The following is a 22098-nucleotide window of genomic DNA, read 5'->3' on the forward strand; positions in this document are numbered from 1 at the left end:
GGCTCTGATACCCAAGACATCACTCCAGGGGTGCCGCCTAGTTGAAAAAACTAAAAATGGTGTCGCCTTTAGGTTTATAGGGAAAGTCTTTATTGTCTTAGGAGGCCCATTCAGTATTAAGAATCTTCAGGCTTTTATTCTGTGGGCCCTTGTTCAATCATTTCTCTGTCTGTGTCATTTGTCTGCTTCTCTCTCCCTTAGAAACAGGGAACCTTTGATAGTCTAAAATAAATACGAAGCATCCATTTTTTCCTAATCCTTTAGCTCCTTGGCGTATTGTTTTCTGCAGCTGCAGCCTCTGAACTGGCTATAGCACCGGCTCTCCCTTCCTTCAATTTAAACTCACATGTTCCCACCTGGGGCTATAGGTGTGAAGTCCAAGGCTTTGTCATTCTGCCGGATACATGTGATTAATAGGAATTTGCTTGTAAGGCCACAGTCCTTCCTAAGGACCCCTCGCTGGAAGTATTCAGAACTCAGGTAATTTTGGATACAAAACGATAGCCCACCATGCAGTTTCTTAATGTGATACAGACACTGGTCCTCAGAACTCAGAACCCTGTCGTCCTGCCGACCGGTCTGATAGGCTGTCGCAGCAGGCAGAGCCGTGCTTACCTGAACAACTTGAGATGTGGCAGCCCTGCTGCCTGCTCCAAATCAGCGGGAAAGGAGGGCTGAGATGGTCTTAATCATCGTGGGGAAGGTGCACCTTGCTGGAATCAATAGAATAATTTTTGATAATGTAGCCACTTGATCTGGTAATTTGGCCTTTCACCTGTAGTGAGCAACTTCACTGGAGACTTTTTGAGCTATTAGATGCCTCTTACTTGGCTGCTGTCCTGTTCTTGTCTTCCAAAGTATGTGAGTAATTAGCTTTTCTTCCTTTCTCTCCTCTTTCTGCCTTGTTTCCCACCTACACACCCAGTTTTTTTCTCTTCCCCAACTCCTTCACGAACCTGTCCCCAATTCCCATTTCTGTCTTCTTCCCCAGGAGCCACTTGATAGCAGCACCCCGTTCCTTGCCACCAAGCCATGCAGTCATCTGAGGGCAGGATTGTGAACCACTCAGTTACTATCCTGAAAACTCACAGTGATTAGAGACACATGTCTCTACTTCTGACCCTGTCCGGTGTTTGCAGCTTTGCTCTGAGGAGTGGGTCCGGATTGCCAATGTTTCTAAGGAGCATTGTACATGGACCCTGAAGAGTAAGAGATGAGATATGGAAATGTAACTTTGCACACACCTTGGAAGATTTATTTTTGAGACATCGAATAACACTAGCCATGTACTTCAAATTGTCCAAGTCCTCTGAAGTAAGGCAAACATGGGTTATAACAAGCTACTGAGTACTGGTAACAAACAACTTGCTAATATCCATTCGGCCTATTGAACACTATTACTAGACAGAGAAACGATGCATTACAGTCACACATGCTGCACCACCAAGTTGAGAGCAAGGATTGACTATGCCAGTCTGCGTTCTAATCCAACATGTGCTACCATGGAGTTCTATATTACATTCTCCATCCTGATAATAATTCCCAGCGTGAGATTTATGTGCAAAAGCAATTCAGCTCTCCCTCCATCCACCCCCTTTCTGGACTGCTTTGGAGCATCATGGCAAGACTAGCAGGCCATTACCTGTCACTATAGGAAGAGATTCATCAGAAGTAGAGATGAACGTGCCTGGCTCCTTGGACTACTGCTTGCCTACAACACCGAGTGTAGGAAGAGAAAATTGCTTTCTAATGGAATATGAAACAGCCCTAAGGAGAGAAAGATTAATTCTATTCCTTCTTAAAGTTTTTTTCAAGAGCCAAGTATAAAAAACAAAAACAAACAAACAAACAAACAAAAACCCCAAATATGTGGTGGTAATTAGTGCTATCCCTTTGGAGGGTTGCTGGTTTGACCTTAGCCTTTTAATCTGTCAAAGTGTGCTACTCGGCCTGACAGGCACGGACATTGTAGAGAGATAGGGTGGCAAGACATGAGGGGAGAAGATGGAAGGAGCTGGGTCCTGGCCATTAGTTATCAAAAGGGTCAGAGCTAGAGGAAGTCTCAGAAACAAGTCCTTATTTTTGTTTTCTAAGCTTGACAGAGGAAGCAAGTTCATCGGTGTCTTTTCTATCATTTTTTCACTGTGAGCTGAGAATCAAATCAACATAAAGTTTTAAAACTATAGACAAAGTAGAGATTGCTTCAGACATCCTACTTTTGCTTCCAGATAGATGGAGGTGGCCCTCCCAAATGGATACCTTACACCATTTTGTGGGTTGAGCAAGGGTACTCTGTATTCATGTACTCTCCCAGTTTCCCAGATGTCATGATTTGGTAGATGGGGTTGAGGAACAGCAATGGTATATGCAATTTCTGAGTCACAGCACAGGTGAACAAATGATGGTCTACCAGATGTCCCTGCTGAGTTAAGTACAAGACTGGGATGCAGATGGGACAGCTGCCAGGTAACCTATAAGAGAAAACCAAACTGGGTAGAAAAAAAGCAGAAGAGCACAAATTGGCCAATCAGGCCTTTGTAGCAAGTTGCTTTGACAGGAACTCACCTGCTTCTATAAGACCGTGCTTGCTTTGTCAGACCGTTATCAACCCCAGCATGAAGGTGTTAATTCCCCAGTTGACTCTCACATCTTAAAGGTGATATCACTTTTTCAGTTATACGTGGCCAATATTAGACTACATTTAACATAAAGCCTAATTGTCACTAACCAATCACTTAAAATGTAAGTACATTTTTATTTCTTACTATTTAAAAATGTGAAACATAATTCTGCTTCTACATGCTTCTATTCCAGTCAGCCAAATATGTATGCATTCCTATACTCACATAGCTCCATACAAACTTTGCCATCCCCTCCTGTCAATGTTTGCCATTGGGAAGAGCTCAGAAACCCTGGACAAAAAGCATAATGAAAAATTTTAGAATCATGAACAAGAGTTATATTTTATGAATATAGTAGCATTTAGAACAAAACATAGAGGATGTGTGGAGGTTTTAAGGTGGCCTGTGATAAATACAAGATAATACTTAAGGTTCATCTGCTAGGTTAGCTTATCATGTACACTAAAATTAATCTAGATATTAGGGTAGAAAGATAATGATGAGACTTTGTCTTTGTTGAAGATGCGCTTGCCAGAGATAACTTCTGTCCACTAGCTTTCACTCAGTAACTAATTTTCCTCTTACATTTCTGCTATCCTTTCCCAGGGTCTGTTTGTCTCTGTCTAGCCATCTTTCTTGTAGCTTTGTCCTCCAAGACTGTGTATACCATAGCTTCCCTTCCTTACTTTCTATATGGCCCATGATATAGCTATTATACATATCTTCATTACTGTCTGTGTGCTAAATATACTACTTACTTACTCAGCACTTCCTCCTTAAGGCTTCTTTTGGTGTCCATGACTGTCACAAGCTTACCAGCTTCACATCCAATATGACCATTTTTATGATCTATATGTTCCAATCTCTGTCCTAATGTTTTATGTCATTATTTCACATATATTCCATATGAATACTAGTCTTGGTTGTCATCTTCGAATTGTTGGGAAGAAGGAAACTTGATGGAGGAATTGCTCCTAGCAGATTGTGGACACATCTCTAGGGCATTTTCTTGATTGCTAATTGATGAAGCACTGCTCAGCCCACTGTGGGTGGTACCATCTCTATGCACAAGTCTGGGAGCACGCTAATAAACATTGTTCCGTTGACATGTCTATTTTAGGTTCCTGCCTTAACTTCCTTCAGTGTCTGACTATTGCCTGGAAGTCAAAGATAAAATAAACCCTTCATCATTCAAGTTGATCTTTGTCTGTGTTTTATTACAGCAACAGTATGCAAACTAAAACACCTGAAATGTGTGAGTGTCCAGACTGAAGTCCCCACTCTTCTTGTAATTTGCAGCACAGTCCTTCAAGACCATTGCACTTTCTCTCAAGGATGTTCAAGACTCAGGTCTGCCTTGTACCCCTCGCCATTTTGTCTCCAGCGTGGTGGGAGAGGAAGGTGGTGGATCCTGGAGAGTGGTAGCTCAGTCCAAGTTTAAGTCATTAGGAGCACCAGCTCTCTGAAGGAATTCATGCTTGCCTTTTGGGGTGAATTAGTTCCTTTAGGACTGGATGGATATAAAAAGAACCAAACTGAGCCTGCTTACCATTTGGTTCCTGATCTTCCTCCCTCACATGCATTCCAACACTGGTGCAGCCCTCAGGGATATGAGTTATTAATGTTATGTTGCCATCAGAGGCTGAACTGTGAGGGTTTAGACATCCTTCATTTAAAAAGTACTACACCTGCATATTTTGTGACATCAGTTGGAGAATGAACCAATACATTTATCCCACTTACGTTTGGCAACTTAAGAAGCATCATTATTATCTAGCCGATCATTTTCATCAGAGAGCTTGGAGTCATTCAGATTCACCAGTTAACAGAACCCTTAAGACTCACGTTTATTAATTGTGCTCTGCTGTGTCAATATCCCACCATTTTCATAGACAGTGCCATTGTGGAGTTCTCCATCAGGCATCAAAACACTGCTTCACCTTTGGGACTGTGTCTTTCAATTTTGTTGTTGACATTATTACCTGGGAGATGTTTCTAAGCGAAGACCTGAAAGCAATATGTCTCCACTTTGAACACTCTAGAGATACCTCACAGCTTTTGAAGTCAATGCCCAACTTACCTTTCTGTCTGATAAAGATACCCTTGTATCCTGCATTTTCTCCTGGCAGCTCCCTGCAGGCCCTGATCTGCAGACTCACTCTAGGACTTTACAAGGTATTTCTGTTCTTATTCTTGGCTCATCTTTAAACCAATGTAAGCTCAGCTCATGCATTCGCAATTTTTCCACCACTTGTCCCAGCGAAGGGTTACTGTTGAGGTGTTCTTTATAGGCTTATATCACAGACCCACAATGACGTTGTAATAATCAGAAAGTGAGGGTTAGGATATTTAAGAGACACACAAGAAACCCAGTGATTTATGCAAGAGGAAACCCAAGTTGGGCCTAGTGGCACAGGATTGCAATTCCGGCTAGTCAGGAAGCTGACACAGAATAACAAGCTCATGATCTGATTGACAACTTAGTGAGAACCTGAGTCTGAATTTTAAAAAATATTAAGAAGAGGATTGTGGGTATCACTCATGGATAGAGTGCTTACCTGTCAATTGTGAGGTTCTAGGTTTAATCCCAGTAAGGGAATAAATGAATGAATGAATCACAGTAAATATGGCCCTGTTTCTCACGTATGTCTCTTTAGATCTTCCAGTAGAGATCAGTTCTGTTTTGTGCTTACAAGTTGCACATTGTGTTGCTTATGTTTATGCAGGTATGATGTAGCCATGTTTAGATCTTAGTTGTAGTTTTCCAAATGCCTGATGTGTGACTCATTACATTCACATGCATGTATTCACACATCAATACGCATAAAGATTTTTTTAAAGTCACTTCATGTCTTTGAATTCAGTTTCTGAATTTTGCCAAGTGATTGAGCTGATGAAAGACACATGCGCTCTGAGTCTTGTCCTCACAATCTGTCTTGTTAATGAAAATAAGCTGAGTATTACAATAAGTGCTCTGGCCAATATGTTTTCTCACAAGGTTGATGCATGGATCATCTACAAAGAATTTTAAATTCTCAGTTTTTAAGTAATCTGCAACTCTTTGACAACAGACACTGGGTATCACAAACTATGGGTTTCAATATAACCCAACTTTCAGTTGCTGAGTAGATGCAGGTGTGTTGACTAGGGAAAAATGAATAATGGACCAAGAACTGAATTCAGGTCATATGTGTATCTCTGGCTATGAATAGAGCCCCATTTTTCCCTATTGTTTTAGTTCTGAGACAAAAGGCATTTAAACGCCCTGAACAGTTATATACAGATACAGGATGCCAAGTCCTACTATGACTTAGCAAATATCCTTCTTTACTGCCCTCAGTATTGGAAACTAATGGTGCTGTGGACAGAAACTACTGCCCAAACACGTAGAACTTGCTCTGCATCAGAGATATGCCCACGTTTTAAATATTGCAGCTTCCACACATGGCTTGCTCCATGAAGTAGTCATGCCAAATAGGCTCCCACTTCTTAAAGCCCAGAGTTATTAATGTGGGATAGTCCAAATGGAAGGCATTTTTTTGTTTTTAAAGATTATCTCACCATGTTTGCTCAACAGCAAGGCTGAGACTTCAAACTCAGAATTGCATCCAATGTACACTTCTTTTCTTTTGATTGTAACCTGAGATACTTTTTCCCCAACCAGACTATCTGGCTAGAAGAAACACACTAATCTGTGATGTTTCCCCAGCTCTCATGGTGTTGTCTTCCATGTATTTGACAATCTCAGTTTTCCCATTCAGGAAACGCTTCCTTTATCTCCCAATAGAGGTTTATGATTGTACGTCTCTTCCAGCCAATTCTCCAAAAGCTCTGTCTTAGTTAGGGTTTTATTGCTGTGAACAGACACCAAGACCAAGGCCACTCTTATAAGGACAACATTTAATTGGGACTGGTTTACAGGTTCAGAGGTTCAGTCCATTATCATCAAAGTGTGAGCATGGCAGAGTCCAGGCAGGCATGGTGTAGGAAGAACTGAGAGTTCTACATCTTCATCTGAAGGCTGCTAGGAGAAATCTTAACTTGACACCTACCATGAACTTTCTTAAAATTTAATTTATTTTGATACATAAAGAATTTACTCTGGGTAGGGCTGTCTGGTAGACAATGGAGAGGTGCAAAGAAGAATGTCACTGAACCTGGCTGGCACTGGACCATGGACACTCGTCAATATAACTAGTGATACAGGATACCTGAAAGTGATTGCCATTAGAACCCAAAGTCATGGAGGAGTCTTTTAGACCAGAGGAATACTCCTTTTCTACATTACACATAGATACAACTAAAAGCAATGAAGAGAGGATACACAAAGAAGGGAAAATACTTTAAGCAACTATGAGGGAAAGCCAGCTCTTACTGGAAACAATGGGGCTGCCTGTTGGCAGAGGATAAGGTATATAGGCAGATATAGACCACAAGACTGGAAGAAAACATTGGCCCAAAGGTGGATAGAACTAGCAGGAGAGACAAGAATGCTAGGATTTGGTAAGACAGTGATGGATAGCTGTGATGGAGCCTTGAACAGAAGATAGGGTGTGGGTACAGATTACAGCTGCCATGCTTTGGAGTTTATCTAGCACCCGCACACAGATGGTTAGGAGAAAGAAAAGTCAACAGTGAATCCCAATGGAACTGTTACTAGTTCACCCACTTGTATACAGAAGCATCATTCTAGAGATGACTGTAAACCAAGTATTGTTTTTTTCTCATGAAGGTCATGGGTGCTGTGTAGAACAGGGGTGCTCTTAGTCTACCTGATAAAACACAGTGATATCATCTATCTCATTGAAATCTGAAGAAAAATTCTGTGTAATGACCACATCCAAAATGGTGGTCAAGTCCACAGTGTGCCTGAGTTTCTTAAAACACAAAGCTCAGGACATGAATAGATTGTCTGCCTGATTTGGTTTGGACCAAACATTTTGCAACTGATTCTGTCTCTGGATCCCCCAGTCAGGCTTCACCTCTCATGACAAGAGACCACAATGGCAGTTCCCCAGCTTTCTGTATTGCCTGGCCCACTGCTTTTACTTTTTGTTTCAATCCACAGTTCTCTTCTCCATTCCCTTTTCTTCTCCCCTCAAGCGAAGATACTTGGTAAAGTGCTCTGCTTGCCTGCTGACAGAGCAGAGTCGAAGGCAAGATGACAGGGGAGGAAGTTCCTTTCTTCCAGAAGCAATATCTTGGAGGTGGGCTGTCAGGGAGCCTGTGAGATCTGAAGTTTCAGAGACTGAATGAAAGAAACACTCAGATAACAAAACAGAGTGCCGGCGGAGGACGCTTCATCTGCTCTGGCCAAATCCCTTCTTTCTTTCCATCCTTTCTCTTCTAATAACAGCTGCCCTCTCATTCCGTGTTACTCTGCTGTGAAGAACAAAACCTCCCTCTGACTATCTGTTTTTCTTTTCTTCCCCAGAGTAGGTCTCATTACTGGTGATTAGCAGATGATTAAAACCAATTCAGCTTCCCCCAGTAGATATTTTCTCCCTGTTTGTGCCTAACTCGTCAGCCTTCAATGAACGTGCTCCTAAGCTTATTAACGGGCTCAGAGGATTAGCTGCCGCCAAGCTCAGTGGCTCCCATATTGTGATGCAGGGAGAGACATGGAGCCATTTGCTGAGTGCAGACAGGACCGCTGGGACCCAACTATCTAAATCACAATTTTATTTTCCATGTAGAGCAAGATAAAAGAAAACCCAACCGTAATTACAAAAACTCAACGTTTGGACAAGTCTGAAAATAGCCTTGGACTCAGTAGCAGAAATAGGCTAAGCCAATCAGGAGGGGCATGGATGGGATGTGTGTGTGTGTGTGTGTGTGTGTATGTGCAGCACACATGACATAAACTCATGCAGTTTATCCATGTCTGTCCTGGTGGATGAAACTAAAGGGCTTTGCTTAGCCTCTGCATTGACTGTGGTGCCTACACAGCGTGTGTTTGTACAAGACCCTTGCAGATAGATCTTTCTCTTATTGAAGAATACCATCAGTTAAGAGTGTAACTGACCATGAATGAGGGTACTACTAGAAAGAACATTTCATCCTCCAGGCCTGTGAAGCTAGTTACAGACACAGACAAAGGAATTCTAAATAACTGGGTTCACTTTGGCTTAAGAACATAAAAATGAGAAGAATTTTTAAGGTTTTCTTCTGTTCAAGGGATTTCTTTACTGCATAAGTAACTGCACGAAAATGATGGTGACAACCACTAGCAAGAGACTCACTAGCTAGTATCATAATTAGTACATCAGAAAGCACCGAAGGAACATGGTTCTAGAAATTTCTGAAAGGATACCATCTCCTGTTGTAACTGTGCTGTGTGATGCATTTAAAAGATTGTGTTTCAGGGAGTGGGGAAGGGGGGACCACACTGATTCATTCTTTCAAATCACTTCTTACTTTAAATCTTGAAGTTTTTTCCATTTATTTTTTTTCCTCCTTTTCAATGCAGCTTAACTCTGAGAGTGCTGGAGCTTGAAATCTGTTTCTGATTCATAATAGCAACGGGGTTTGTAGAAAAATGTCAACAAATCCCCTATCACCAGAGAATGCAGGAAATGTGAAAGGCAAGCCACGGCAGCCTCACATGGCTGCATGATGGAGTAAGTCTGTGGATGAAGGGAAGAGGGCAACTCTCAGCAAACCAGGGCCTTCTGTCCTGTCCGGCTGCACGGTCCAGCCAGGACTACAAAACAAAGGAAACCATGATGAAACAATGGGGAAGTGGTGAGGTGTTAGTGCGTGATACTCTCAATCACCAAAAAATGGCACAATCATATTTCACTTAGTTTCAATTACTTAATAACCTAAGAGTAAACGACAGACAACGAGTTATCAATTGGTTTAATTTTACTAGCATTTAAAAGTCTTCAGAACATCTCTGACTGTGGTTGGTCCCTCTAGTAGGTAATTGTTGAAGGACCAATTCACTTCTCATTAAGCAACAGGCATCAAGAAAACACAGTATGTTCAATCAAATGACAGTGGCACCCAGATGAAGGAAACAGAATATAATGAAAGCTGAAGGAATAAATACCTACCCACAGCCTGAGAGCAATACAAGATGTATTTGAAACAAAACGTGTTCATAATATGTAACTGGAATGAACTGGGATGTTTGTGGCTTAATAAGTTCCATAAGCCTCTTTAATGTGCCTATCCAACAGAAACTGGAGGATGGACATGTGGGAGATGATGGGACAAAGGAAAATATTGCTTAATGCAATTAATTCTCTTGGATGTGTTTCCCTGGCACTTGAGAGAGCTTTGGTGTCACTACAGGGACAAGTTCACGAGCAGGGCAGTGCCAGCCTCAGCTGATGAATAAAAGAAGCAGGGTGCCATGGGAAGGGATGGATATTTCAGTTCCCTCCACAGCCAGCTCTGCAGAGCACAAGGCCTTAGCAGCATTTTGAACTGAGAACCCTTCCACCTGCTGAATTAAACATCATAAAAGGAGAGCCACCTGCATTTTTTTCCACAGTCCCTCAAACACCAAGCTGAAACACAAACACTGTCCTGTAACTCCAGGAATCGAGAATTGTTCCGACTCCTTGAGACACTGGTTCGTTCTGTCAGTCATAATTTGTCTTTCCTATTCCTTGCAGGGTCATGGGATGGAAAGCCACAATGCAGAGGCTAGCTCCTTCTGGGAGAGAATGCACCCGGCAGGTTTCTTTTATCCTTATCAATCAGACAGCATAGCAGGCAGGAGCTACACACTTCAGTTTGGTCCAAGTCACTTGTGAGTTGTGATGAAAACTCCTTATCTCAAATAGCTGGATCCGGAGTGTTTCATTACTGGTTTTTCATTCTAGAGTTTAGAGTATTTACATGTAAATAGTAAAACACTTGCACATACATCTTAAAACTGAGACCATCATTAATCAAGGGATTTATTAGCTTCATGAAGTTCTGTAATGTGGAGTCAGGCCATTTTATGTAGTATTTTTAGACACCCTGTGATCTGTACATGAATGTAGATATAGAATTTCCATTTGTGTCACCATCCCAGGACTCAAGAAGGTGAGCTTTTAGATTTTAGATTTTAAATTTTAAGTTTTGGATGTAGATTTGGGATGGTCTTCGGATTTCCAAATTATATATGCTGTGGCTATATCATGTTGAGAAACTTAACAGGTCAACCTTTAGTTATGCCATGTATGTGATGGAGGAAAACACCTCTTCCATACGTTTTAACAAATTAAGTAACACAAGGAGGGTTACTCAATATTCAAAAAGCACTTGTCACAGGGCCAGATCATAGCAATGGTTCTTTTGTGGTGAAGAAAGTCAAACGTTATTAAATAATTTCTAATGTGAAGACCCTGTTCAAGTCATGAGTACAAAGGAAGTCATCTGAGTGTATGAAGATATCTATAGGAAGTACAAGAGAGAGCAGCTACCACATAAGAGAAAGTTAGAGCCAGAGTGAAACAGTAGGAGAAAATGTATGGGACATGACCTAATGAAAGATCCATAATGAAGACACCACTGACATTGCTCAGCCAGTAAAGGCTCCTGCTACCAAATTTGAGAACCTGAGTTCATTTCCAGAATTTACAAGGTGGAAGAACTGAACTGCCTCCCATACATCACCCTCTGACTTCCCCTGATGCACATTCAAGCATGAACATATAAATACATACATGCACACATACACACAAACACACACATACACACAGGAAATAAATAAAAATGTCATAAAGGGATCAAAAGTGGTCATTGAACCATTAGAAAGTGATAAATGAATGTTAGAGATCGTAAATATTATCAGAGAAGAGAAAGAACATTAAGGTATACATTGGCATCACTTGAATAAAAACTGGAAGTGGGAAGCAACTACCCAGGTGCCTTCCGTGGTGGTCAGCTGGGTGTCTCTTTCTCTCTGTCTAAAGGACATTGTTCAGAAAGCCACCTTCCAGATACATGCAAGCAGGGCATTGATCCACTTCTGGGAACATTACCACTATCATCATTAGTAATAATACAACTCAACAGCACAGCCAGTTTAACCCAACCATTTGGAAGAAGTACAAGTCTCTGCTATCCCATTCATAACTTCAAGGTTTTATTCAGTGGCACAACCATGTAATAAACAAGGGGGAGATGCCTCAGAGTGGTAGATGTGGGCATAGCTTTGTCTTTTGAGAACATGATTGGGAATTATTACAAAAAGGTCAGTATGAGATACAAAGAGAACAAAAGAAACAAGGAATGAGAGAAAATGTTGGGGGTTGGTCCTGATGCTTTGAAGTAATCGGAATCTGCGTGCCCAAATGCTGAAGGTCCTTGTCCCATTGGTTTTTGATCCACTGATAAAGAGCCAATGCCTGGGTGGAGAGAGAGGGGCAGAATCTTTAGTTTCACCCAGAAAAGGAACTGGGAGAAAGGAAGATAGAGAATTGCCATGACTGGGGAGAAGGAATGGATGTAAGAGCTGTTGAAATAAAAGCCCACCAGCCATGTAAGAATTTGGATAAGTGGCCACTGACCACTTCACAGATTGGGACTGGGGCAGCAGCAGAAGGTTTAGGAGTGCCCAGCCTTCGAGTTAGTCATTGCATGCCAAAAATGAAATGACCTCTGTGTGTGTGTGTGTGTGTGTGTGTGTGTGTGTGTCTTTCATTCAAGAATCCAATTAGCTCCTGGGCAGGTGTAGGCATGAGACCCACCAGGAGCCAAAGCAGAGTAGCCAACTACAGCTACATGCACAGTTCTTTCTTGTGGTATGTGTCAGGCCCTGGGATCCTGACTTTCCTTGGACTGGAGAGAGTACTTTGCAAATAACAAATTCAAGGAAATTGAACTTGTCCATAGGTGGGTGGACAGCAGAAATCAAGGAAATGGCTTAGATACATGGCAAAAGTTATAGTGATGAAAGAATATCATTCCACATAAACATTTTTCAAGAGAAAATGCAGCTGCTAGAGAGGAGGCTCCTTTCCTTAGTATCCATCAGTCAGCCAGTATCTCCACAGACCAGCTTGCTGGGTGACTGAGGATTGGCTGGGAGTGAAGTGCAGGATGACATCTCAGTGGTCCTTGTAGGATAAACTAAGCAGGGGTGAGGACAGAGGGGGCATGAAAGGCCTTCTAGCACTGCATTCCTGAATGAGAAGGATGAGTGGATAGTGCCATGAGAGTCTGTAAGGTCAATTTATCCCTGCTCCTCCTGGCTAGTCTAACAAGGAAGTTGAGTTGATTCAGCGATGATTTTCATGGAGTATCAAAAAGCTTGATAGATTTAGTTGGTCATTAAAAGAAAGTTAAATGCTCGGTGTGACGGCAAATGTTTCCTGTTGACTCCAGAATTGGGGAGACTGACAGGGGAGGGGATGATGGCTTCTAGTTTTCCCTATGTACATGATGAGACCCTAACTCAAAACAGGAAATCAAATCAAACAAAACCAGAACATCCAATCTGCACCACCAAGAGCAAGAGGAACATTGCAAGTGTCCAAGGTTAGAACTGACATTTAAATTGTATGCTTACATACAATTAAAAACTTCCTCTTTGTTGCATAAGTAGTAGAAAAAACTTAAATTAATTTTTTCTCTTCCTCCTCTCTCTCTTCTCTGCCTGACTTCCAATCTATTCATTCTATCTATCTATCATCTATCTATCTGTCATCTATCTATCCAACTATCTATCAATCATCTATCTGTATTTATTGATCATCTTTTTGTCTATCATCTATCTATCTAAATGTCTCACTCCCCACCCTGAATACTTCAACAGTGGGGAAGAAGCCCACTTAAAAATCTGCAGAAATGGAGGTGCTCTTTGGCAAATGGCTTGATTTCTGTACTTTCATAAGCACTGAGTTAAATAACTATGCTTTTGGAGTTCCTATTCCTCTACTTTAAAATATATCATGGGATTTGTGGCATGCAATAATAATATTATTATATAAATAAACATTACCTACTTTTTTACACACTATAAATATGTCTAGCAAAGTTATGTCTTTAGTTCATAGCTTTGTAGCACAGCTAAATATGACTAAACAGAGATATTCATATTCCACTTGAGTAGCTCCCACTTTTGTATGACAAATATAATGTAAAGAAGTCTCTGAAGGCTTTCAAATTGAATTATCACATCACTGATACCTTCTTATTAAAGACATCTTAGATTAAGATGAAATACCACTTGATGCTGAAAGGTAGGCTGATCAACTAATTATCACACAAGTTTCCAAAGAGAGTCCCAGGAAACAAATAAGGGGACCACTTTGGAAATTCGAATATAATTATCAAATAATGAAGATTATGTCCCACTTAGGGCCTTGAGTGTTGACACTGAACAGTCGAATGTATGCCAGAGAAACGATGTGAAGTTTCCCAGGACATCAGTTTCCTCAGAGCTTAGGATACCAGCCATGGGTACAAATCCATACTGACTTTCCCTATCCAAGTGACAAGGTGACATTGACTGTTCTACAGTTGCAAACAATGGTGCAACTATTGGAACATGTAGAAAGTACTCAGATTGTGTCTGTCCCATCAGAAGGCCAGCGTCTCTAAGGTGGGAGTGCAGGCAGCATTCCAGTCTCCATCAGTGCCAGGCAATGCTTTAACTTTCCTCTTAGAAGCTGGTCTTCAGGAGCTCAGTTACACTCCCAACTTTTCAGGTTTTTCATTCAAATATGGAAAAGGAATCTTCTGTTTCATTTATTACTCTTTCAAATTAATAGTAGGGATAAAAGAAACATAATCTGATCATCGTTGATCCTGGATTAAAACAAGTAATGGATTAATAAGAGTATGCATGGCCGTGGTACTGACAATGGAGCCAGTGAGGCCAAGTTATTAAAAGTCAGAATTTAAGGTCAGAGTTGGTGAGAATAGTGTTATGAGTGGAATTTATTTATATAGAGATTGGGACATGGAGAGAGACATTTTTAGAGAATAGCTATAGGAAAGTTGACCTAGCACTGAAAGGACACCAAGATAGGAACATCCTTGGAAGGTTAAAAGTGCACCAGAGAAACCCTGTTCTGGGAAGGAAGTAAAGGCGAGAAGGTATAGAAGTAAAATCCATGGAGACACAGGAATGGGAGAGGTCAGGTTGCTAAGGAGACATTGGCTCCATTGCTCCCAAGTGTCTAAAATCCCTAATGATATTGTGGATACAATGCAGCAGCAAAGGCTTTGAAGCATGTAGAGACAAAGGTGAGCTTTCGAGGGTTTCTAACATCCAAGGAGTGAGGTATTGCAAATGGCCTGGTTTATCTTTGTCTCCCACACAGCTTGGGTGAGATGCTACTGAACTCTCATCGTCTCATTCAGATCCATTGATGCCCAGCTTCCAAACAAACATACAAGCAGCCCTTTCAGAATAGACTGCTTCGACGCACAAAGCTGAAAAAATGGAGAACTTTTTGGCAATAATCTACCCTACATACATCTGATATCAATATGCATCTTGACACACACACACATACACACACACACACACACACACACACACACACACACACACACACACACACACCCCAACAGAGAGAGAAAGAAGCCACACTGCAGTGTACCGAATTCAAAGGGAAAATGCTAGAGAGCCAGGTGGGGTTGACTTTCCCCATACACAATCCTGTAATCAGGTAACTTTGAGTCAATGTGAGAACCTGTGCTCAATTCTAGCCTCATCAGAGTAAAACAAAACACAACACAACATTAATTAGTTGGGCCAGGTGGTGCAGTTCTGCCCTGCAAGCTCCCAGGAAGCTGAGGCAGGGAGACTGTAAGAAATGAACCTTCCTGAAAGCAAGACATTTCTCCCAAAACCAGCTGAGCACAGAGGCAAAAGTCGGAGGAATCACCTAGCATGCATAAATCCCAGGTTTAGTCCCTACTAGAGCAACTCCTAGAACCAGAAAAGTAAATGGTATGTAGGGTGTCCTAAGGAAATATCTCAAATGTCCAACTAATAAGAAAAAGCTGCACTTCACAAAAAGAACAGAAAGTCAGCACAGAGGTGAAAACAAGAAGGAACTAAGTGTTAGTTAACTCTCAGGCTTCTAAAACTGTCACACAAACAGTTCTAGGAAAAGTTACAAGTAACGTTTGACAAAAGATTGCACACACACACACACAAACACACACACTACACACACACTCTACACACACAAACATACACTATATAGACACACACTATACATACAAAGACACACATGATATACACACAAACACACACTATATGCACACCACACACATACACTACACACATACACTACACATACACACAAACACATACTCTACACACACGCACATACTATACACCTGGATACTAAGCACACACTATACAGACACAAACATACACTATACATACACAGACACCAACACACACACTATATACATACAAACACACATACTTGTCACACAAACACACATGCATACACTATACACACAAATACACACTACACACACACACACACACACACACACACACACACAGAGTATACACATACACATATGAAAAACAAGAAAGCGTCCCCTCACAGAATGTGCTCAGTATTACAAAGTACTGAAGGCAGCAATGCCACTGCATTTGAGGATGGGCCAACAGCAGTGAGGAGAATAAAATCACCATGGAAATGGCCACAGGCTTGGGAGTATAGGACATACGACACCTAAAATCTCTGTCATCCAAGGAAGGAGAAGGCAGTGACACTGAAAATATCCTTTAAGAAACAATGTCTGTAAACTTCCAAAATTAGGTAAGGTGTAGATCTATGGTGTCTATGGAATGAGCTCATTCTACAGGAATTTCAGAAATACCACCAAACAGTCTGACCTCTTTGGGGTCAAGATCTTAAAGGGCCCAGCATTTCCTGATAGTGCCACAGGCTGGGGAGCAAGCCTTCATCATTTAGTCTTTTGGGGGGAACATCCAAGATCCAAACTACAGCATTCTACCCCTGGAACTCCCAAAGCTAATGCCAAAGTGTGATTGCTGGGCATGCGATCTCTAAGAGTCTTCAAAGTTAGTGTTGACCAGATGTTCACGCCAAAAGTTTATCTTCAAGGCACAAGACAAAGCCTTAGCTTTAAACTCCTATTAGTATTAAAAAGAAAATTACTTATCACCTTGAACAAAGCTCAACTCTGTATAAATTAAAACCAGATACACTGAAGGTGATAGAAGAGAAAGTAGGGAATAGCCTTGAACTCGTTGGAACAGGAATAGACTTTCTGAAAAGTCTATGAACACAGGCACCAAGATCAAGAATGAATGAGTGGAATTTCCTGACACTGAGAAGCTTCTGAAGGACAAAGGATATCATCATTTGGACAAAATCAGCCCACAGAAATGGGAGCGTTCTTACCAACTGCTTATCTGATAGAGGCTAATATCCTAGAGAACTCAAAAATCAAAATATGAAGAAAACAATCCAACTTTAAAATGGGGTTTAAAATGGAAAACACTCAAATGGACAAGAAACACTTAGATGTTCAACATTCTTAGCCATCAGGAAAATGCAAATTTGGGGAAGCTCTTTAAGAAAGAAAGTTAACAATTCAAATAGCTTCAGAAAGTCCCTGAAACTGACCAGGTTCATCCCCCCCCCACCCCCCCACATGTCCCCACCCCCCGCTGAGAATTCATATACAATGGAGAGAGCAGAGAATCATTCTCAAATAAGCCCAGACTCCTGGAAAAAGCAGAGATCAAATCCGAGGAGACTGAGAGAAGCAGGGATCAGCCCCGCTGCCTTGAAGAGGCTCAAATCAAGCAAACTATCTGGGAAGAACTCTCTGACCTCCTGAGCTGCATGCAGCTGTGCAGTGGGCTCTGGCATTCTAAGTCTTGTAAGCTGTCACCCATGCTGGGGTGAGCTTTGATGATACTGCTGTCTTTGAATCATTTCTGCGACTGTAAGTAATGCCTCACCCATATTCCTGTAACTAACCCCAATACATCTCATTGGTTCACCAAGTTCAGTTTTGATGATATCTGTAATTTGGTCCTTGTTGGGCTCCCATGTGTCTCCCCTGCATAAATCTTTATTTCTCTATATTTCTGTGTTCACTGTGTAGATTTCATACATGTAAATTCTGTTATAGTGAGAAGACTTCTAACTGCATGTTAGGGGTATTCTGCTATCACAGGCTAATAGGTTAACTTTGGGAGGCTAGACACTCATATTTTTGGCTTCATACTCAAACATTTCCAATTGAAATCTGCTCTCGCTAGTTTTTAAAAAATCCTTCTTGTGCACATTATCATTGGACTTCTGTAGTTGCCTCCTTACCTTTGCTATGGCAAACTTTGACCAAGAGTTCAGGTTTTAGCTGGAAATCAATTTGAGGAGGCATGATGAAGTCTTTTGAACATTTTCTTTCACAAAAGAATATCTTATGACGCTTTGAATGTTCAGGCACTAATATGAGAAATAGATCTAAGGCTCTGGCTTTGATAGGAAAGAATGGTAATATGGCTTAATAATAGTAGAAACCTGACTATCCCAGCACCTTGTGCTCTCATTTATCATAACTGCAGATCCAAAATCATACAGGTTAGATTCCTTTCTCCCATCCATCTTCCCTGCCCCCCGAGTCATCTGGGGTATCCCAATTGCCCTGAGCCACCTGCTATCCAATGGGACCTGCATTATTCTACCATCTCATCAAACACCTACTGGACCACCTTCATCAAACAGACCTACTGATCTGTAACCATACAGCCCAAGGATACCCATCAGAGTCCTGCTACACCAAGATCATTGAGGTTAACCCCTCTCCCAATACCTACTACAACAGGAACATCCAGGGACTACAGCTGTCCAGATGGCTAAAGTCCCTCAAAAGAGCACAATCAACAAAAGCCAGGGCAAGAGTACACCTTTAGAGCACAGCTGCCCTACTATAGCAGGCCATGGGTATCCTAACACAACTGAATCACAAGAATATGACCTTAAATGCAATATTATAAAGATGATAGAGGCTTTTGAAGAGGAAAGGAATAAATCCCTTAAAGAAATACAAGAAAACACAATCAAATAGGTAAAAGTCTTTAAAGAAGAAACAAATAAATCACAAGGATATACAGGAAAATATAATTAAACAGGTGAAGAAAATAAAACTGTTCAAGACATGAAAATGGAATTATAATCAATAAACACAAACTGAGGGAATCCTGGAAATGGGAAACCTAGGGAAAAGAACAAGAACAGATGCAAGCACCACCAACAGGCATAGAAGTTACTATAGAAGAAATTGATACATCAATCAAGGAAATGTTAACTCTAAAAAAAAAAAAAATTCCTGACACAAATCATTCAGGAAATGTGGGATACCATGAAAAGACCTAACCTAAGAAATGGAAGAAGATGAAGAGTCCCAGTTCCAAGAACCAGAAAATATTTTCAAAAAAAAAAATCATAGAAGAAAACTTTCCCAATCCAAAGAAAGAGATGTCTATCAACATTCAGAAAGCTTACAGAGCACAAATTAAACTGGACCAGAAAAGAAAATCCTCCCAGCACATAATAATCGAAACACAAAATCTACAGAATGAAGAAAAATATATTTAAATTGGCATGGGCAAAAGGGCAAATAAGTTCCAGAGGAAGACTTGTGAGAATTAAACCCAAAGACTCTAAACGCCAGAAGGGCATGGACAAATGTCTTACAACCTCTAAAAATCTAGATGCCAACCTAAACTACTACTCCCAGCAAAACTCTAAATCACCATACATGGAGAAAACAAGATATTTAAAGACAAATCAAAATTCAAACAATATTGATCCACAAATCCAGTCCTACAGAAAACAGGAAAACTCAAACCTTTTGTAGGGTAGCTACCTTCAAGAAAACAGGAAACAAGTAAATCTGTAGCAACAAAATAAGGAAAGCGCACACACACAACACCACCACCCCACCAGCACCATCAAATTAATGAAAAATAACAATCGCTGGTTGCTAGTATCTCTCAACATCAATGGACTCAATTCCCAACTAAAAAGATACAGGCTACAGAATGGCTATGAAAAAAGTATCAGTCATTCTGCTGCATACAAGAAACACACTTCAGCAATAAAGATATACATTACATCAGGGTAAAGGACTAGACAAAGTTTTCTAAGCAAACAGACCTAAGAAGCAAGCTGAAGTAGCCATTCTAATATCTAATAAAATAGACTTTCAACCAAAATTAATCAAGAGATACAGGGAAGGATACTTCATATGCATCAAAGGAAAATTCCACCAAGATTATATCTCAATTCTGAACATCAATGCCCCAAACACTATGGCACTCACATTTGTAAAAGAAACATTGCTAAAACTTACATCAGAAATTGAATCCCACATTAAGCATGGGAGTCTTTAACACCCCAATCTCCTCAATTGACAGGTCATTCAGACAAAAATTAAACAGAGAAATAATGACATACTTCTAACACAAAAGATTATACCTTCTTCTCAGAACCTCATGGAACTTTCTCTAAAATTGACCACATAGTCACAAAAGAAGCCTTAACAGATACAAGAAACTTGAAATAAGCCTTGTATCTTATCTGACCAACATGGATTTTTGGTGGACTTCAACAACAACAGAAACACTAGAAAGACTACACACTCATGGAAACTAAATAACTCTCTACTCAGTGATCTCTGGGTCAGTAAAGAAAAAAGAAAGAGATTAAAGACTTTCTAGAGATCAATGAAAATGAAGGCATAATATACCCAAATTCATGGAACATGATGAAAGCAGTGCCAAGAGGAAAGTTCATAGCATTAAGTGCCTCCATATAGAAATTAGAAAGTTCTCATACCAGCAATTTAAAACTACACCTGAAAGCTATAGAAAAGAAAGAAGCAAGCACACATAAGATGAATAGAAGGCAGGAAACAATAAAAACCAGGGCTGAAACCAATCAATTATAAACAATGAAAAAAATACAAAGAAGCAACTAAACCAAGAGCTGGTTCTTTGAGAAAATCAACAAGATAGACAAACGCTTAGCCAAACTAACCACAAGACACAGAGACAGTATCCTAATAAATAAAATCAGAAATTAAAAAGGAGTCAGAACAACATACAATGAGGAAATTCAAAGAATCATTAGGTCTTACTTCAAAAGCCTATACTCCACAAAATTGAAAAATTGTTCTAAGTTGAGCAATAAGACAACTAACGAAGATCAAGGAGATACAAATTAGAAAAGAAGAGGTCAATGTATAGCTACTTGTGGATGATATGATAGTATATATAAGCAACTCCAAAACTTCTGCCAGAGATGTCCTATAGCTGATAAACATCTTCAACAAAGAGGCTAGATATACAATTAAATAAAAACAAAATTAATAGTACTCCTTTATCCAAACAATAAAAGGGCAGATTAAGAAATTAGGGTAATAACACCCTTTACTATAGTCACAAATAAAATAAAATATATTGGTGTAACTCTAACCAAACAAGTGAAAGATCTGTATGACAAGAATTTCAAGTTTCTCAATAAAGAAACTGAGGAAGATATCAGAAGATGGAAAAATCTCCCATGCTCATGGAGCTGTACAATTAACATAGTGAAAATGGCCATCTTACCAAAAGCAAGTTATAGATTCAATGCAATTCCCATCAGAATTCCAACACAATTCTTTACAGACCTTGACAGCACAATTCTCCACTTCTTATGGAATAACAAAAAACCCAGGACAGCTAAAATTACCCTGAGTTATAAAAAGAATTTCTGTCAGTATCACTATCCCTGACCTTGAGCTGTACTAACAGAGCAATAGTCATAAAAACTGCATGGTATTTGTATAGGAACACACAGGTTGATCAAGGGGATCTAATTGAAGAATCGGAAATAAACCCACATACCTATGGCTACTTGATCTTTGACAAAGAAGCCAAAACCATACAATGGAATAAAGAAAGTATCTTCAACAAATCGTGCTGGTCTAACCGGATTTCTGCATGTAGAATACAAATAGATCCATATCTATCACTCTTCAAAAAAACTCAAGTAAATGGATCAATGACCTTAATGGAAAGCCAGATACTCTAAACCTACTATAACAGAAAGGGGCAAATAGCCTTGAACCCCTTGGTATAGGAGACAACTTCCTCAACAGAACACTAATGGCTCTTGCTCTAAGATCAACAATTGAAAAATGGAACCTCACGAAACTGAAAACTTCTGTAAGGCAAAGGACACTGTCAATAGGAAAAAACATCAGCTTACATATTAGGAAAGGATCTTCCCCAATCCTACATTTGACAGATGGCTAATATACAAAATATATAAAGAACATAAGAACTTCGACAACAACAACAAAATGAACCCAGTTTAAATAATGAGGTTCTGAGATAAACAGATAATTCTCAACAGAGGAATCTCAAATGGCCAAGAAGTCATTAAATGAATGTTCATAGTCTTTCTTCAACAGGGAAATATGAATCAAAACAAAGCTGAGATTCCATTTTACTCTGGTCAGAATGGCTATG

General features: G+C 40.2%; 1 long non-coding RNA gene across 1 annotated transcript; it reads right to left on the minus strand.

Moving 5' to 3' along the window:
- Nucleotides 1-9048: 9048 nt before the first annotated feature.
- Nucleotides 9049-21723, minus strand: LOC110294251. The gene is made up of 3 exons (XR_002377930.1): nt 21472-21723; nt 17897-17936; nt 9049-9324 (listed from the first exon to the last, which is right to left on the minus strand). It is a non-coding gene; the product is annotated as an uncharacterized LOC110294251 (long non-coding RNA).
- Nucleotides 21724-22098: the final 375 nt, after the last annotated feature.

Source organism: Mus caroli, chromosome 1 (assembly GCF_900094665.2).
Source record: "Mus caroli chromosome 1, CAROLI_EIJ_v1.1, whole genome shotgun sequence".
Classification (NCBI taxonomy): domain Eukaryota; kingdom Metazoa; phylum Chordata; class Mammalia; order Rodentia; family Muridae; genus Mus; species Mus caroli.